Here is a 15942-nt window from a genome sequence, read left to right as displayed (position 1 = left end):
ACCTCAGCTGTGATGGGCAATGCAATGGGATATATTTATGTACCGCCGGTGGCTTCCTGGCACCCACCCATGCTGTCGGTCAACAGGGACTTCACAATAGGGAGTTGTACCTGCCTGTGTCTATGAATTAAAAACCCCGGTCAGGTTGGGGCATGCAGTGTGGGCCGAAGCCCACCTGCATTTAATCTGACGTTAGCTCTGCTGTCCAGGGCACTGCAATGGGATACATTTATGTACAGCCGGTGGGTTCCAGGGAGCCACCCATGCTGTGGGTGCACACAGAATTCCCATTGCGGAGTTGTACCTGCCTGTGACTATTTATAAAAAACCACGGTCTGACTGGGGCATGCAGACACCTTGACAGAATGAATAGTGTGTGGCACATAGGTTCCCCATTGCTATGCCCACGTGTGCAGCTCCTGATGGAGGTGGCACAGGATTGGATTTCTCATTGTTTCTGTACAGCATTGTGGGCTATCGCCCCGCCCCTTTTAAAGAGGGTTGCTGCCTAGCCGTGCCAACCCTCTGCAGTGTGTGCCTGCGGTTCCTCCTCATGGCAGACGCACTTATAAATAGACATGAGGGTAGTGTGGCATGAGGGCAGCTGAAGGCTGCGCAGGGACACTTTGGTGTGCGCTGTGGACACTGGGTCGTGCGCGGGGGGGGGGGTTGGGCAGCATGTAACCCAGGAGAAGTGGCAGCGGAGTGTCATGCAGGCAGTGATTGTGCTTTGTTGGAGGTAGTGTGGTGCTTAGCTAAGGTATGCATTGCTAATGAGGGCTTTTCATATGTAAAAATTGTTGGGAGGGGGGGGCACTCTTGCCACTATTGTGGCTTAATAGTGGGACCTGGGAACTTGAGATGCAGCCCAACATGTAGCCCCTCGCCTGCCCTATCCGTTGCTGTGTCGTTCCCATCACTTTCTTGAATTGCCCAGATTTTCACAAATGGAAACCTTAGCGAGCATCGGCGATATACAAAAATGCTCGGGTCGCCCATTGACTTCAATGGGGTTCGTTACTCGAAACGAACCCTCGAGCATCGCGAAAATTTCGTCCCGAGTAACGAGCACCCGAGCATTTTGGTGCTCGCTCATCTCTACTTATGAGTCAAAATGTAAAATATTTAGCTGTAACAGAAGGCAGTTAGTTTGTGTAGTGGCCCAGTACATGCTTTCCTGGCCCCCTCTATAATGTCATACATGTAATGTCTTGTGTTGATGCACTGTGCAAAACTGTCTTGTCATTCTGTTGTGTGTATTGCACAGCTGCAGCAAAAGAGAGGTTAGTCTGCAAAGTGTGAGCTGACTGTCTGTAAATGTATCAATCTCTATTCTGTCACATGGTATGAGAGGGGGTATAAATGTGAGTGTTTGAGAGTGGGAAAAGGTCTTCCATCTTGGCTTCCATCGGAGAGAGAAAAGTACAGAGGCACATGGGGGCACCTTCAACCCTCAGGCGTTGAAGATGGAAGAGGAGGAGAGGTTTCCCAAGTTCAAGAATCAGCATGAATAGTGAGTGAGCCCACCCCAAAGAGAGAGAGAGAGCGTAGGCCAGTCCTAAGTCTTTTTCCTACTCAAGGCCCAGTGCAGAGGTACTCTTATCTTCTCAATTGTTCACGCCCAAACGTCCTGAAGTCTGGGACCGCTGGGTGGAGGTACGCGATTACAATTGTCACACACGCAGGCGTCCGGAAGTCTGGGATCACTGTGTGGAGGTACTCATCTTCAAGTCTGAATATACTTCTAAGTTTACCTGCACTTGGAATATTCATTGTCTTTTGCCTTGTATCATTTGAGTTGTTACCCAGTAAAGTTATTTCCAGGCACTGACCATTCCTGGGGACCTGAGGTACTATACTACTGTCTGTGGCTCGTTTATTTCCCCGCTGATGTTCATGATGGTAGGTGCCAGAACGGTGGCGCCCCCCCCCCCCCCCTAACAACCCCTTTACCTGTCCTAATGTTTTTTGGGCATCCCCATGGCGGGGGTGTCTGGAAGAGGCCCAGCACTGCCCTGGCTGCGTGCGTCCCTTTGGGAGGGATCGTGGTAAGTGCCATTATGACAAGCTAGCATCTTACCCTCCCCACTCCTCAATGTATGCCCTGTGTCCGGGGTCACCTTACAGGATGCTGCATTTGCCTAAGAGCTGTAGAGCGGTACAATAATGAGTGTCTGCAGCCAACACTGAAACATGGTGGAGGTTCCTTGTAAGTTGTAACTGCAAATGAAGTTGGGGATTTTATTAGGATTGATGGTGTCCTCAATGCTGATAAATACAGGCAAAAGGTTATCCTCCATCAAATAGCAACAGGGTGGCGTTTGATTGGCTCCAAATTTATTGTGCAGTAGGACAACAACCACAAACATACAGCTAATGTCATTAAAGAGGTTTTGTCATTAGAAAAGAAATGTCAATACTTACCTATTCCTCTCCAGGCAGCCTTCTTACCACATCTTCTCTTCGACGATCTTTTCCAGTCGCCCGGGTGACCTCACCTCCAACTGACCGGATCCTCTTGTAAGTAATCACAATATCAGAGCAAAAGGAGAATTCGTTGTGGAAACCTGACCCCTTGAAGGGGGGCTCTAGTACCCTGTTGTACCGCCTCTAGTTTGGATACAAGATGTGATAGGGGTGGGCATAGAGGCTCTATTACCCTGTTGTACCGCATCTATCTTGGATACGAGATGGAGGCTCTATTACCCCGTTGTACTGCCTCTAGCTTGGATACAAGATGTGATACGGGGGGGGGGGGGATGGAAGTTATTGTGGAAAACTGACGCCCTGCAGAGGCTCTAGTACCCTGTTGCACCACCTCTAGCTTGAATGCAAGATGTGATACAGATGAATATGGAGGCTCTAGTACCCTGTTGCACCGCCTCTAGCTTGGATACAAGATGTGCTATGAGCGGGCATAGAGCCATGCAGATTCCATATGGTATCCTGCAGCATATCAGTTCAAATTGGCTGTAACTAGTTTGTGCAAATTCGTAGATTGGTTAAGTTGGTATCGCAGATGGTCTCATACATATTTTATTGGCGATAAATCTGGCAATTGGGAAGGCCATGGAAATGTGGCAATGTTTTGGAGGCTTCTATGACATCCTTGTTGTGTGCGACTGAGCATTATCCTGCTAGTAAATGCGTCTTGGAAGCCACTATGAGAGGAATACATGTTGCTGAGTGTCGTACCACTTCTAGGGGTGACCAACTGTTGTATGCGATTGCCCCCCCAGACCATCACAACAGCAGTGGGGGCAGTGTGCCTCTCCACAGCAAAGGCAGGATTGAGGCACTCACCCTTATGTTCATAGACAAACACAGCTGTCGTCGGCACCCAAACTTAACCTGTATTAGTCGCTAAAGACAATCCAGTTCCACTCTGTGACAGTCCTATTTCATCATTGATGACAACACTGCAAACAGAGACAATAGTGGGTGTAAAAGGCAGTACTTGTTTTTTGTGCTGTGAGATCAAATGTCTTTCAGCTGAGCACCTGGAAATGTTTCTGACAGACACAGGGGCTTATAACAATGGCGCCACCAGTCTATGGATGGCGAACAATGAAACAGTTGGAGCTGCTTGTTCTTGTCGGACGATCAACCGATCCTCTCTACTGTTGGTCTGTCAAGGGTGTCCTGAGCCCAGTCGCCCTCACACATCCACTGGTCCTAACACCTCCTAATAATCTGGTCAGAACGGCCCGGTGGGGGACAATTCATCAATATGATCCTCCAACTTCTTTCAATAAAGCGCCCCTCTCAGACTCTGGTAACGGGATGAAATCTCTTCAATTGGGTCGTAGAGGCGTCTAGTGATCAACAAGTTCCACATTAGCAGGAAAAGAGATCAACTACAGACAAGTAGACTCTGAGAACCTTTTTTATAGGCCAAGGGGGGAACCACTTTTAGGGCCTCAATTGCCAAGACCGTTCATCTAATCACATCACAACTCTCATCATTTGCATATCTGCCTGAGATGGAACTGCATGCCGAGTTTTACCTTAATTATGTTTTGACAAAGAGAGTATTAGCAGCCAGTTGAAGGCTGACATGTAATTATATATATATATATATATATATATATATATATAATTTTTTTTTTTTTTAAATAGCAACATGCCAAATACCATATTTACTGCTTGCGGTTTATTTTTCTAGCACAGTTTCTTGTTTCTTTCTTGCCCCTCTCTATCCCTATTCTTGTGTTTTGATCCCGTTCTTCTCTCTAACCCCCTTTTCCTCTATACTTCTTTCATTTTTCTTGTGCCCCAGCTACTTTTTAATTTATTTTTTCAACAAATTTTTAATTTTCTTTCTTTGCAAAATGACATACATCACAGAATACATAAACATAGAAGAAAACCTATATATTTCACAAGGTTGGGAGCCTGGTATGGGGGCGGGATTCTCAGTGAAGTTGATGAATGCCATTATAGTCTGTGGGTGACAGATGCCACTGCTAGTGTAGTGGCCCAATACATGCTTTCCTGGCCCCCTCCATAACGTCATACATGTCATGTCTTATGTTGGTGCACTGTGCAAAACTGTCTAGTCATTCTGTTATGTGTATTGCACAGCTGCAGCGTGTGATTGGTTAAAGGGGTTCTGACACGAACAAGAAAAAAAAAATGCTCACCTTACCTGGCAGGGCCGATCATCCGTGATGTCCCCTTCACCTTTTAGCTTCTTTTGCAGCTTCTAAAAGCAGAGCTGGAGCGGTCAAAATGACCGCTTCCGGCTCTGCTCCGTCCGTGAGCCACTTCCGAGGTCAGCGGACGGGCCCCACGTCACAAGCAGTGCTTGCTGTGGGCGGCCCGTCCGTCCGTCCGGCTCAGTGTCAAAGGGTCTTCTTTGTTCGGCGCATGCGCGCGATCCCGGAGGGGAGGGCGGCCCGTCCTGACTGACGTCAGAGGGCTCCTTTCCTCAGCGCTTGCGTGCGATCCTGGAGGGGAGGGCGGCCCGTCCTGACTGACGTCAGAGGGCTCCTTTCCTCAGCGCTTGTGTGCGATCCTGGAGGGGAGGGCGGCCCGTCCTGACTGACGTCAGAGGGCTCCTTTCCTCAGCGGCTGCGGGCAATCAGGAAGGAGAGGACGGCCCGTCAGAGGTCTCCCTTCTTACTGCGGCAGGCACTCAATTTATGTTTCCCAAAACCAGTTCGCAAAACCCAGCAGAGGGCCACGGATTTAGGATTTCACAAGGTCAAATTATAGTTATATTCATAGATACACAAAAGTGATTATTAGGCTGGGTTCACACTGGTCGCATTCAGGGCGGAGATCTCGCGGTTTGGCTGCTGCGAAAAACCGCAACATTTCCGCCTGGAATCCACTGCTTCAAAACCCGCAGCACTTAGCCGTGGGTTTTGAAGCAGCCTGGCCGCACGCTCTTCGGCTGCGGCCAGCGCTCCCATAGAGGAGAGCGTGGCCGCAGCGAAAGAAGAAAAAAAATTCACATGCTGCAGCCGGCGAAGCCACGCCACAGCACCGGCCTCTAGCGGCTTTGCCACGGCATATTCGCCATCCAGCATGGCTGGCTAATCCCGGGATTAGCGGCTGCAAGCGGATTTGCTGCAGCAAAATTCTGGATGGAATTTTCGCGGTAAATCTGCCCAGTGTGAACCCAACCTTATCGTTGCTGTTGTCATCAATATGGCATTCCTTGTGCATTGCAGGGTGTTTCTAAAGAAATTTTTTAGGGGCTTATGGTGCTTTTTCACGGGACGACCTGTCGGACGCCGTTGCTTGACAGGTCGCCCCAGTGATGCCCGCTCCTTTGTAAAGTCACAGGGAAGGCAGATCAGCAATTGTTCTGGTCTGCCTTAGAGATTGAGATTAGAGATGGAGATTATCGCCAATCTCCGTCTCCAATCTCCGTCTCTGGAAATTAGAGATAGAGAGAAGAGATAGAGAAAGAGGGAAAGATTACAAAGATATATATATCGATTGGGATTGGAGAGATAGGGATTGAGATTAGAGAGAGATACAGATAATATATATATATATTTTGAGATGAGAGAGATACATATTAGAGAGAAAGAGAGATATTGCAAATTATATATATATATATATATATATATATATATCTGTAGAGATTAGAGAGATTGGGAGAGATACATATATATAAAGAGATTGAGATGAGAAAGAGAGATTACAAAAATAGAGAGATTGGGATTAGAGAGATTGGGATTAGAGAGATTGGGATTAGAGAGATTGGGATGAGAGAGAGATAGGGATGAGAGAGAGATTGGGATGAGAGAGAGATTGGGATGAGAGAGATAGGGATACAGATATATAGAGAGAGATAGAGATGAGAGATATAGAAAGAGATTACAAAGGTATATATATCTATTGAGAGAGAGATTGGGAGAGATACAGATATATATATATAGAGATTGAGATGAGAGAGATAGAGTTTAGAGAGATTTAGAGATATATAGAGAAAGAGAGATTACACAGATTATATATATATATATATATATATATATATATATATATATATATATATATATATATATATATAATCGAGATTAGAGAGATGGGGATTGAGATTAGAGTGAGATACAGATATATATAGAGAGAGATTGAGATGTGAGAGATAGAGATTAGTGAGACAGGGATTGAGATTAGAGAAGGAAATAGAGATTAGAGAGAGATCAGCGCTAACCTCCGTCTCTAATCTCTTTAGCTAATCTCCATCTCTAGAAATTAGAGATCGAGAGAGAAATATAGAGAGGGAGATAGAGATTAGTGAGCGAGAGATTATATATATATAAATGAGAGAGATTAGAGAGAGAGATTATGGCTAGTCTTCGTCACTAGGTATTAGAGAGCGATGAGTTGCAGCAGTAAGCAGGGGGAAGCGGGGGGGAGAGAGGGAGAGAGAGATCTCCCTTCCGTTCCTCCCCTCTCTCCCCCGCAGCTCCCTGGCCGCCGCCGGCACCCGAACCTTATCTCTCAAGCGCGCAGGTACTCGCTAAGGGCAATGCTCGCTCATCACGAATTTTATATATATCTATATATAATAGAGAGAGAGATAAAGATAGATAGAGATAAAGATATAGAGATAGAGTTTTTTTTTTCCCCAGAAACGCTATTCTGGGAAAAAATGCTCGAGTCTCCCATTGACTTCAAAGTGGTTCGTTGCTTAAACCGAGCTGTCGAGTATTACAAAAAGCTCAGCTCGAGTAACGAGCAAACCGAGCATTTCGGTGCTCGCTCATCTCTAGTGACGTGATTTATTTTTTCCCACAGGTTGTGGCTGTTATTTCTTTTTAATTACGCTATGTATAAGTATATTTTCTGCCTCTCTTCAACAGCATGCCTTCTTGTGTTGTGCGTGGTTGCACCTCGTCATGGACTAATCGCGATCCATCTATTTCCCTGCATGTGTTTCCTGCTGATCAAGAGATGGTTCGTCTTTGGTTGCAGAAAACGGGTCAATACAGTGACAATATAGAGGAGATGGTCCAAAGAGTTTTGGAAGGTAAAGTTCACGACAAGTACAGAATGTGCTCACTTCACTTTACAGCGGACTCCTATGAGTACAAAAGGGAACTTAGAAGACTACGTCATGGCGCTACGCCAACAATATTCATTACCAGAACCTTGGAAGATTCACCAAGTACTTTTGGTGTTTTTGGACATACTCAGCAGTCGTTGGTGGGTGGTCACAGTGCCAATGTATGTGCAGTGCCATGTCTTTCCACAGTCACCACAACCTGCAATACAGTAACTTTCAGAACAAGTTGCCAAAGTCAAACTTCAACTACTTTTTCACATCTTGGCAGCAAAGTATCGCAGCTTATTTCTACATCCAGCAGTAATTTTACATTTGCACCAAAGGTACGAGTGATTGATCCATCTAATTTGAATGATATAATACAACCACATCTATACCCTGCAATGCACATTTTGAAAAGTGCTGCACTCTCTGTACAAGACTCTGCAGCATTGGCAAGCAACACAATGGTTCACATCTCTCAGTCAGGTATACAGAAACTGTCCATCATATCTACGCGTTCATTTGCTACTAACACAGAATATCGGGTAAACCAAAGAAATATGCAAACGCAAACATGTTTTTCAAAGGCTAAAACAAGCAAAAGAAAGAAAAAGGTTGTAAAGCTCGTTGATGACCCTGTTAAAGACCCCGAAGAAACAATAGTGCTTTCACAACCAGAGGCATGCTATGTTGATTCTTCTAGCGCAACAGACGTAGAACTAACAACTTCTCCTGTAAGAGTGACACAGCAGCAGCCAGAAGTCTCAAGTTTTGGACAATCTACAGTTCACAGTCACCGCTCTGACTCAGGAATAAAGCAATTCCATTTGGCAAAAACACAACCTTTCATATCCACATCAACACCCCTAAAAACTCAACATGAATCAAGATCTTCCTTTATACAAGACCACGTCTATGCAACTGATATGCAAAATCCTGATTTTTCTTGCATTTCTCCATTATCATCGGAAGCCCAACATTTTGTTCAAACTTCAGTGAACGAACCAACTTTCTACAGTTCAACGGACGATCTTAGTGTTACTTTCCCTTCACAATCAAATACATCTGCTATTGACACAAAGGATGCAACTTACTTATGTTCTAGTTCCGACAGCGAGAGTGATGACACAGATTGTGAAACAATTTTTGGCTCTAATGATGATTTTGAAGATTTTGAACAGAGAACTCATAGTCACGCTCAGGAAGAAAAATACTTAGTGTTTGACTGCTCCTTGCGTGCACTTATCTCCTTGATAAGATGTCAGTCATCAAGGAAATGCAATGCTAAACTGATAGGCTTAAAAAAATTGTTACGTGGAAGTTTGCTGACTGTTTTTGTGAGGTGCGAACAAGGTCACGAATGCAGGCTGTGGTGCAGTCAACCGCAACATGCTCGGCGTGCAATTGGTAATATTCTTATTTCTGCAGCTGTGTTAATGAGCGGTTCGAGTTTTTTGAAGGTGGAAAATTTCTTATCAATTTTAAAAATGCATTCTATAACTGAAAGGACTCATTATAGAAATCAGAAAACATTTCTTTTCCCAGCAATTGACCGGGCATGGAATGCAGAGCAGGCCAAAGTTATTACTGAGATGCATAAAACCTCTGTAACAATTTGTGGAGATGGACAATGCGATAGCCCGGGCTTCAGTGCGAAGTACTGCACTTATACATTTATGGACCAAGTTTCAAAGAAAATTTGCAGTTTTTCGGTGGAACAAGTAGTACCGCCCCTTAGCTCCGTTCACTTAGAAAAAATTGGATTTGAACGAAATGTTGAATTCCTACTTCAAAAAGGGTTGGACATTCATGTTATAACTACGGATCGGCATGTCGGCATTAGAAAGTTAATAAAGGACAAATACTCTAATGTTGTACATCAATTTGATGTTTGGCATTTAGCAAAGTCTATCGGGAATAAACTCCTAGCTGCATCAAAGTATAATTCATGCTCAATTCTTGCTACTTGGGTGCAACCAACTAAAAACCACTTATGGTGGTGTTCAAGAACTTGCCAAGAAGATGCTGATGAACTAATTGCACGTTGGCTCTCCATTCTGTACCACGTGCAGAACATCCACGAGTGGACAACAGAAGAATCTTACAATTCCTGCAGTCACGTTCAGCTGTCTGAGGAGCAAATTAGCAAAACAAAGTGGATTGAAAAGGATTCAAGTGCCATGCTGCAACTGAAGAAGATTGTTGAAAATAAAAACATACTGCGAGACCTTAGACATATAACGTTATTTGGCCACACTGGAGACCTAGAGGTGTATCATAGTCAAAGTTTAAAGTATAGACCCAAAAGGACACATTTTTTTATGGATGGGATGATTGCCCGAACACAGCTTGCAGCTCTTGATCACAACAAAAATGTTGGACGTCCTAAAGCGGTGGTCAAGAAAGGGAATATATTTGGGGATAGTCCTGGGACACAACGCTATCGCTATGAATATTCGAAGCTAAGAAAAGCCTGGGTAGTGAAAGACATGTATGAGTGTACTGTTCAGGATTTTGTGGAAGAAATCATTGAAGATATTATGATGATGATTCGTGGTGAATTACATATAGACTGGCACTCGAAATCAGAGCAATATCCGAGAAATGTGGCTGCAGTTGAGAAAACGGATAGATTGGAACTTATTCGTCATCATCAAGCACGATTTTGATAGTAACAAATTCATTTCTCTGTTGGATGAGCACTGTGCTGCATGTGATGCGGGAGAGCAGGAGCTGAGTTGAGGAGGTTGCATCCAGCCAGCAGCTGATACCCAGAAGAAGACGGGAGTGGCTGGAGCATTGGCCAGCCAGAGAAGAAAAGTCAGAGGAAGAACACGAGGAATGAATAAGTATCTTCTGTGTAATTCTCCTTTTCCACAAGCGATTTTTGGCACTACGATTAACGTTATTTATGACCTTGTTTTAAATTTTACAATATTTGATTAAACAGTTTGAAAAAAAAATGCCTTTGTTATTGTTACCGTCTTTATGTTACTTCATATATTCCAGTACTAGAAAACTCAAGCGTAAGGAAAAATAACAAAGTAATTTCCCAAAAAAATATTTTAAAAAAATTACAAACGAGGTGAGTGAGGGATAAAGATGAAACTTTTTTTTTTTTTTTTTAAAGGGCTTTTATTACTTATAAGAATCTTAATATATTATCTCTTAAATACACTTTTTTTTTTAAATTGTCAGAAAAAACATAACATAACATGTATATTAATAATACAATTATTAATATTGCCATTACAGCGTTACTTTTTTATCAACGTTTCAGAAGTTGAAATTGATTGGTATTCGATGGGTGGACTCGGCAGCATACCACTTGAAACCTGTATATGTTCCGCTTTCGTCTGGATAAACATCCCTTATTTTGCAGACAACACAGGCCGGTATGGGAACCCGATGCCCACTGCCAAGAAATCCATAAACGTAACTTGTAAATTTGCGGTATGCAACTGCACGTAGACACCTTTGGGCCAACAAAGAAAAAAAAAGTTAATTACAGTACATGCGCAACCCCTTGTCTTATCTCCTGCACAAAGAATGGGGATAAGTCACTGTGATGTTTCCCCATTTACACCGGCAACGAGTCAGCATGTGCTCAAATATGCCGCTTTCATCACTGCTCCATCAGTCGTATGGTTCGGGATCAATGGGTGCAACGTCAGTGTGATGTTGCACCCATTGCCAGAGCAGATGTGCCCCAGGATGGCGCATGAACAGTCGTTCCCGTTGTAAATGGGAATAGGTCACAGCGATGTATCCTCATTGACAATGCTGGGCAGGGATCGGTGAGTGCGCATGCCCTACTCGGCGCGCAGGCGCACTCGCCGATCTGTGCCCTGCACTGGCAAAGGGCGAAGAGTCACTCGTGACGCTCAACCCATTGATCCGGCCAGCTTATTTGCCAGAAAAAGTATCATTTGTTTAACATTGCAACATAGTTACCTGTTCTCGTGACGCTGGAATTGTCTCTGTGAAATTCTACTGTCATATATAAGCAGTTCAACTAAATTTTCCCTTGACAAGATTTTTTCCACAAAGAAATTGTGCTGGGTCACACATAGTTGGTTCTCGAGAAACCGTTGCATTGATACGTTCTCCTGACAACAAATGCTCTCCTCTAAATGTGGCATTAAGCGGCAATGTGTACATGTACACCACTGTATGTTCACCAATCTTCCCTCCGTGTCTTGTAATTGGACAGGCCGTTCCTCACCTTCTCCCCACTGTGGATCATTCTGAAAACAGTAAGGGTTGAGTTGGTTTTCGGCACTGATTTCTTCTCTCAATCGTGAGAGCAGTTGTTGAAACCCCTGGAAATGAAATAAGGTGGAAAAAAGTTAGTTTACTGTAATTTGAAAACACACTCCTCTTTAGCATGGTTCCCCAAGACAACAAAGTAGTATTGTTTGTGTAAATGTGTAAAATGCCATGTATGTGTCTATTCTGATTGTTCAAGTGTGAATGTATTGGGGCTATTGCTGCAGACACTTTATTGCGAGCGCGCTCACTCTGCACTAAACAAAAGAGCGATTTCCTGAACCATGAAGCCACAGCACATCCAGTGTGAACGCATTGCAGAGGCTCTGTACGGGTTAGGTAAGTATAGAAAGTACCATGTTTCCCCGAAAGGAAGACTTGTCTATGATCTTTTTTGTGGTCGAAAAAGGCAGGAGGGCTTACTTTCAGAGGATGTCTAATTTTCGTTGAAACACGGGATCTCCACACACACTGCTGCACCATCACACCCAGCATTCACACACAGATACATACACACACACACACTGCCACACACATGCATCATCACACCCATTCTCCACACAGACACACACACTGCTCTCCTGTAATCACCCCTGCTCTGTTACCGCTCAGTGACCTCACAGTCAATTCTCTCCCTGCTCGGTCACACACACGATACTTGCTTAGGCGGAACAAAAGGGGTCACAGCGGTCACCCTTGCGACTGGGCCCGTGAACTTTGGGGGGCCCGTGAGGCACCCACCCTCGCGACCGGGCCCTCTGCCAATAATAGGTGTCTGATCACAGTTTTTGCATTTCTTTCCCTTCCGCGGCTTTGCACTGCCAGAAGTGCGGGTGGGTCCAGCCTTGTTTTGAAGGTGGATGTGCAGGCGCGGCAGCAGAGCCAAAACGAGGCTTGACCCGCACTTCCTGCAGAGCAGCTAAGAGGATGAGAGTCATCCGTTGATCAGTTATGCGGTGAGCCTGCTGTGTGTGTGGTACTGTCTCCAGGGCTGTGTATCTAATCCTACCATGTGTGATAACGTCTTCTGGGCTGTGTATCAAATCCTACCATGTGTGATACCGTCTCCTGGGCAGTGTCTACTACAGGGGATAGCATGTGACTGATTATGTACTAGGGGGGGGGCAGTGTATGACTGATTATTTACTACAGGGGACAGTAAGCGGTTTCCCTTTTTACACTGCGTGGTGATTGGGGGCTATGACTGGGGGCGTGGGGTTGGGGGGCACTAAAGTGAACTCTTGCACCCGGGCCCAAAAGCCTGGAGTTACGCCTCTGGATACTTGCCATAGCAGAAGAGATCTCATTGACAGTTCCTGGCTTCTCTCTGTCCTCCTCTACACAGTCTTGTGACATCACATGCCAACATGACCGGGTAGGGGAGGAGAGAGAAACCAGGAGACGTCTATGCGATCTCTTCTGCTATGACAAGTACTGTATGTTTGTGTGACTGAGGAAGGGGACAGGTGACAGAAAGACCAGAGGAGGGCTTCTTTTCGGGGGAAAACATAGTATGCATGTATGTCTGTCTGTGTGCGACTATGTGTTGTATGCATGAATGTTTGTGCTGTGTTTGTGAGTGTCTCCCTGTCCCCGTCCACGCTCAGCATCCAACAATGAGAGCTTGCTGGATGCGCTCCTGAGATAGCAGCAGCTCCCATCAAAACTGCCATTGATTACTATGGCAGATCAGACTGACTTGAGTATAAGTCGGTGGGTAGATTTTCTGCCCATTTTTATTGGGCAGAAATTCTCAACTTATACTCAAGTATATATGGTATGGCTAGAAAGTTGTTGTGTGCCATTACCTAGAGTTTACTCACCGGGTTAGTCGTTGGTAACGCAGACGCCCCTGCAGTGCTTTCTTCGTCTTCCTCCTCCGTAGTTTCAGACTGTGGAAGGAAAAAAAAATACACACATTACAGGTCTGCATCACGCAGAAATTAGAGGACTAGTTATTAGTATTACGTACATCATAAGAGGGAGAATATTCAGTTTCAGAATCTATTTCTTCCAATTCTATTTCCGTGCAGAATTTGCGTGCTTCCTAGATTGAGTAAATAAAGAAAAGATGAAATTTTTTTGAAATTCTGCAGTTCACATCCTTTGCTAGAAATTGTCATTAGATCCCCTGCTACAGCCATAAGGCCTAATTCCTATGGACGGAACCTAATAGCGCAATGCTCACGGTGCGGAATTCCGCCCCGTGAAATCACCCGCGGCATGTTCTATTTGCCGCTGGCATACGTGAGGACGGCTTTCATTGCAGACTTCCGCTGTAGCACATGTGATGCTGTAAGCGTGTAACATGACGCAGGCGGCGTGTCATGCGCTGTACTGCGCATGCGCGACGGCACGGCATGCGGAACATTGGGCAGCGGATCCAGAGGTGAGCATGGGGTCTATTGGGGGCGCCGTGACAAACTCCGCTGCGAAATTCTGCTTGCGTAGCCCGTCACGGCCGTGGGCACTAGGCCTAAACGCCCATCATCCACCCTGCTACTGCTGCATCTAACAACATTAGATCCCCTGCTGCAGCTATAAAACCCCCATCATCCACCCTGTTACTGCTACATCTAACATTACATCACCTTCAACAGCAAATAACCACCATCATCCATAATGCTGCTGCTATACATATAACACCCATCAGTCAGTCAGTAGTATGATCAGTGCATTTCATTTGTACTTACCATATTGAGGTAGAGGTGCAGATCTTGATAGTAGATACAGGGGACAGCACTGCTATTCCTGCAGTTACACTGTGTCTGGTAACAGCAATAGAACTGTCCCCAACTTCACATTGTTAGCTGCCACCCACAAGCATCACATGACTACCTGTGGGCAGGCAGGAAGCTGTGTTCAAGCTCAAAGCCTGCTGGGAGATGACCCCCAGCTCCACAACAACAACAGCACATGCTGATAACAAAGGTAAACATTAGGTTTTTAAGCTAAAGCAAGCCATAAATCGTGGGTTCCTTGTGTCCACTAGGCAAACCAGGGAAGAATGAATGTTAAAACATAGAAACCTTATTCGCGTCAGAACCCCTTTAAGTGTTTGCAAAGCCTGTAGATTGTCTGAGAATGTATCAACTTATGTCCTGTCACGTGGTATGAGTAAGAGTATAAGTAGGAGTGTCTGAGAGCGAGAAAAGGTCCATGTCTTCTGGGTTCCTGATGAAGAGTGCCAGTTACATGCGGGTACACTTAACCCTCATGTAGTGAAGAATGGAAGAGGAAGAGAGGTTCCCTGGATTGCCTGATCTAGAATAAGAGAGGAGTGAGCCCCAACTGGAGAGAGCGTGAGAGAGAAGTAAGTGGAGTTTTCCCCGAGGCCCAGTGTAGAGGTACTCTTATCAATTGTTCACACTCAAGCATCCTGAAGCCTGGGATCACTGTGTGGAGGTACTCTTAATCAAGTCTGTCTAAGTGCCTGCATTTGGAAGATTTTCTACTTTGCTTTGCACTGCTGAAGTTTGTCTAAGTAAAGTTATTCCAAGCCCTGACCGTTCCCAGGGACCTGAAGTATGTTATATCTGTCTACGGCTCATTTATTCTCCACTGAAGGTCATTCTGGTGTGTATCCGAATGGTGGAGTCACCTGTGACAACTACTATCCCTGTTCTCCAATTTATTGGGCATCTCTCTCCTAGGTGTCCGGAAGAGGCCCAGCACTGCTCTGGCCGAGGCTACGTGCATCCCTCTAGGAGGAAGCGCGGTAAGTGCCGCCGTGAAATGCCAGCATCTTACCCTCCCCTCTCCCTAACATATGCCCTGTGTTAAGGGGCACCCTACGGGACGCTGCACTAGGTTATGATGACATACATATTACAGCTATGCCGTGAAAAATTCACAAGGTATATGCCTAAAGGCCCATTTAGACACAACGATTATCGTTCAAAATTCACCCGTCTTTTAAGAGATAATCATTCTGTCTAAATGCGCTGCCATCGTGCATTGCTCGTGCACTGTTCATTCATCGCTCATTTCTAGCAAGCTAGAAATGAGCGACGAGCCTGATTTTCACAGCGAGCGGCACTAATAGCAGCAGCTGTATACAGGAGATATCGCTCAAAAGATTGCTTTTGAGCGAATTTTGAGCGATAATCATTGTGTCTAAATGGGCACTAAATGTATATAGTGACACAGCATGTGGACTGTTACCT

The sequence above is a fragment of the Eleutherodactylus coqui genome, chromosome 7, assembly GCF_035609145.1.
Source record: "Eleutherodactylus coqui strain aEleCoq1 chromosome 7, aEleCoq1.hap1, whole genome shotgun sequence".
Taxonomy (NCBI): Eukaryota; Metazoa; Chordata; class Amphibia; order Anura; family Eleutherodactylidae; genus Eleutherodactylus; species Eleutherodactylus coqui.
Note: the sequence above shows the minus strand (reverse complement) of the source record.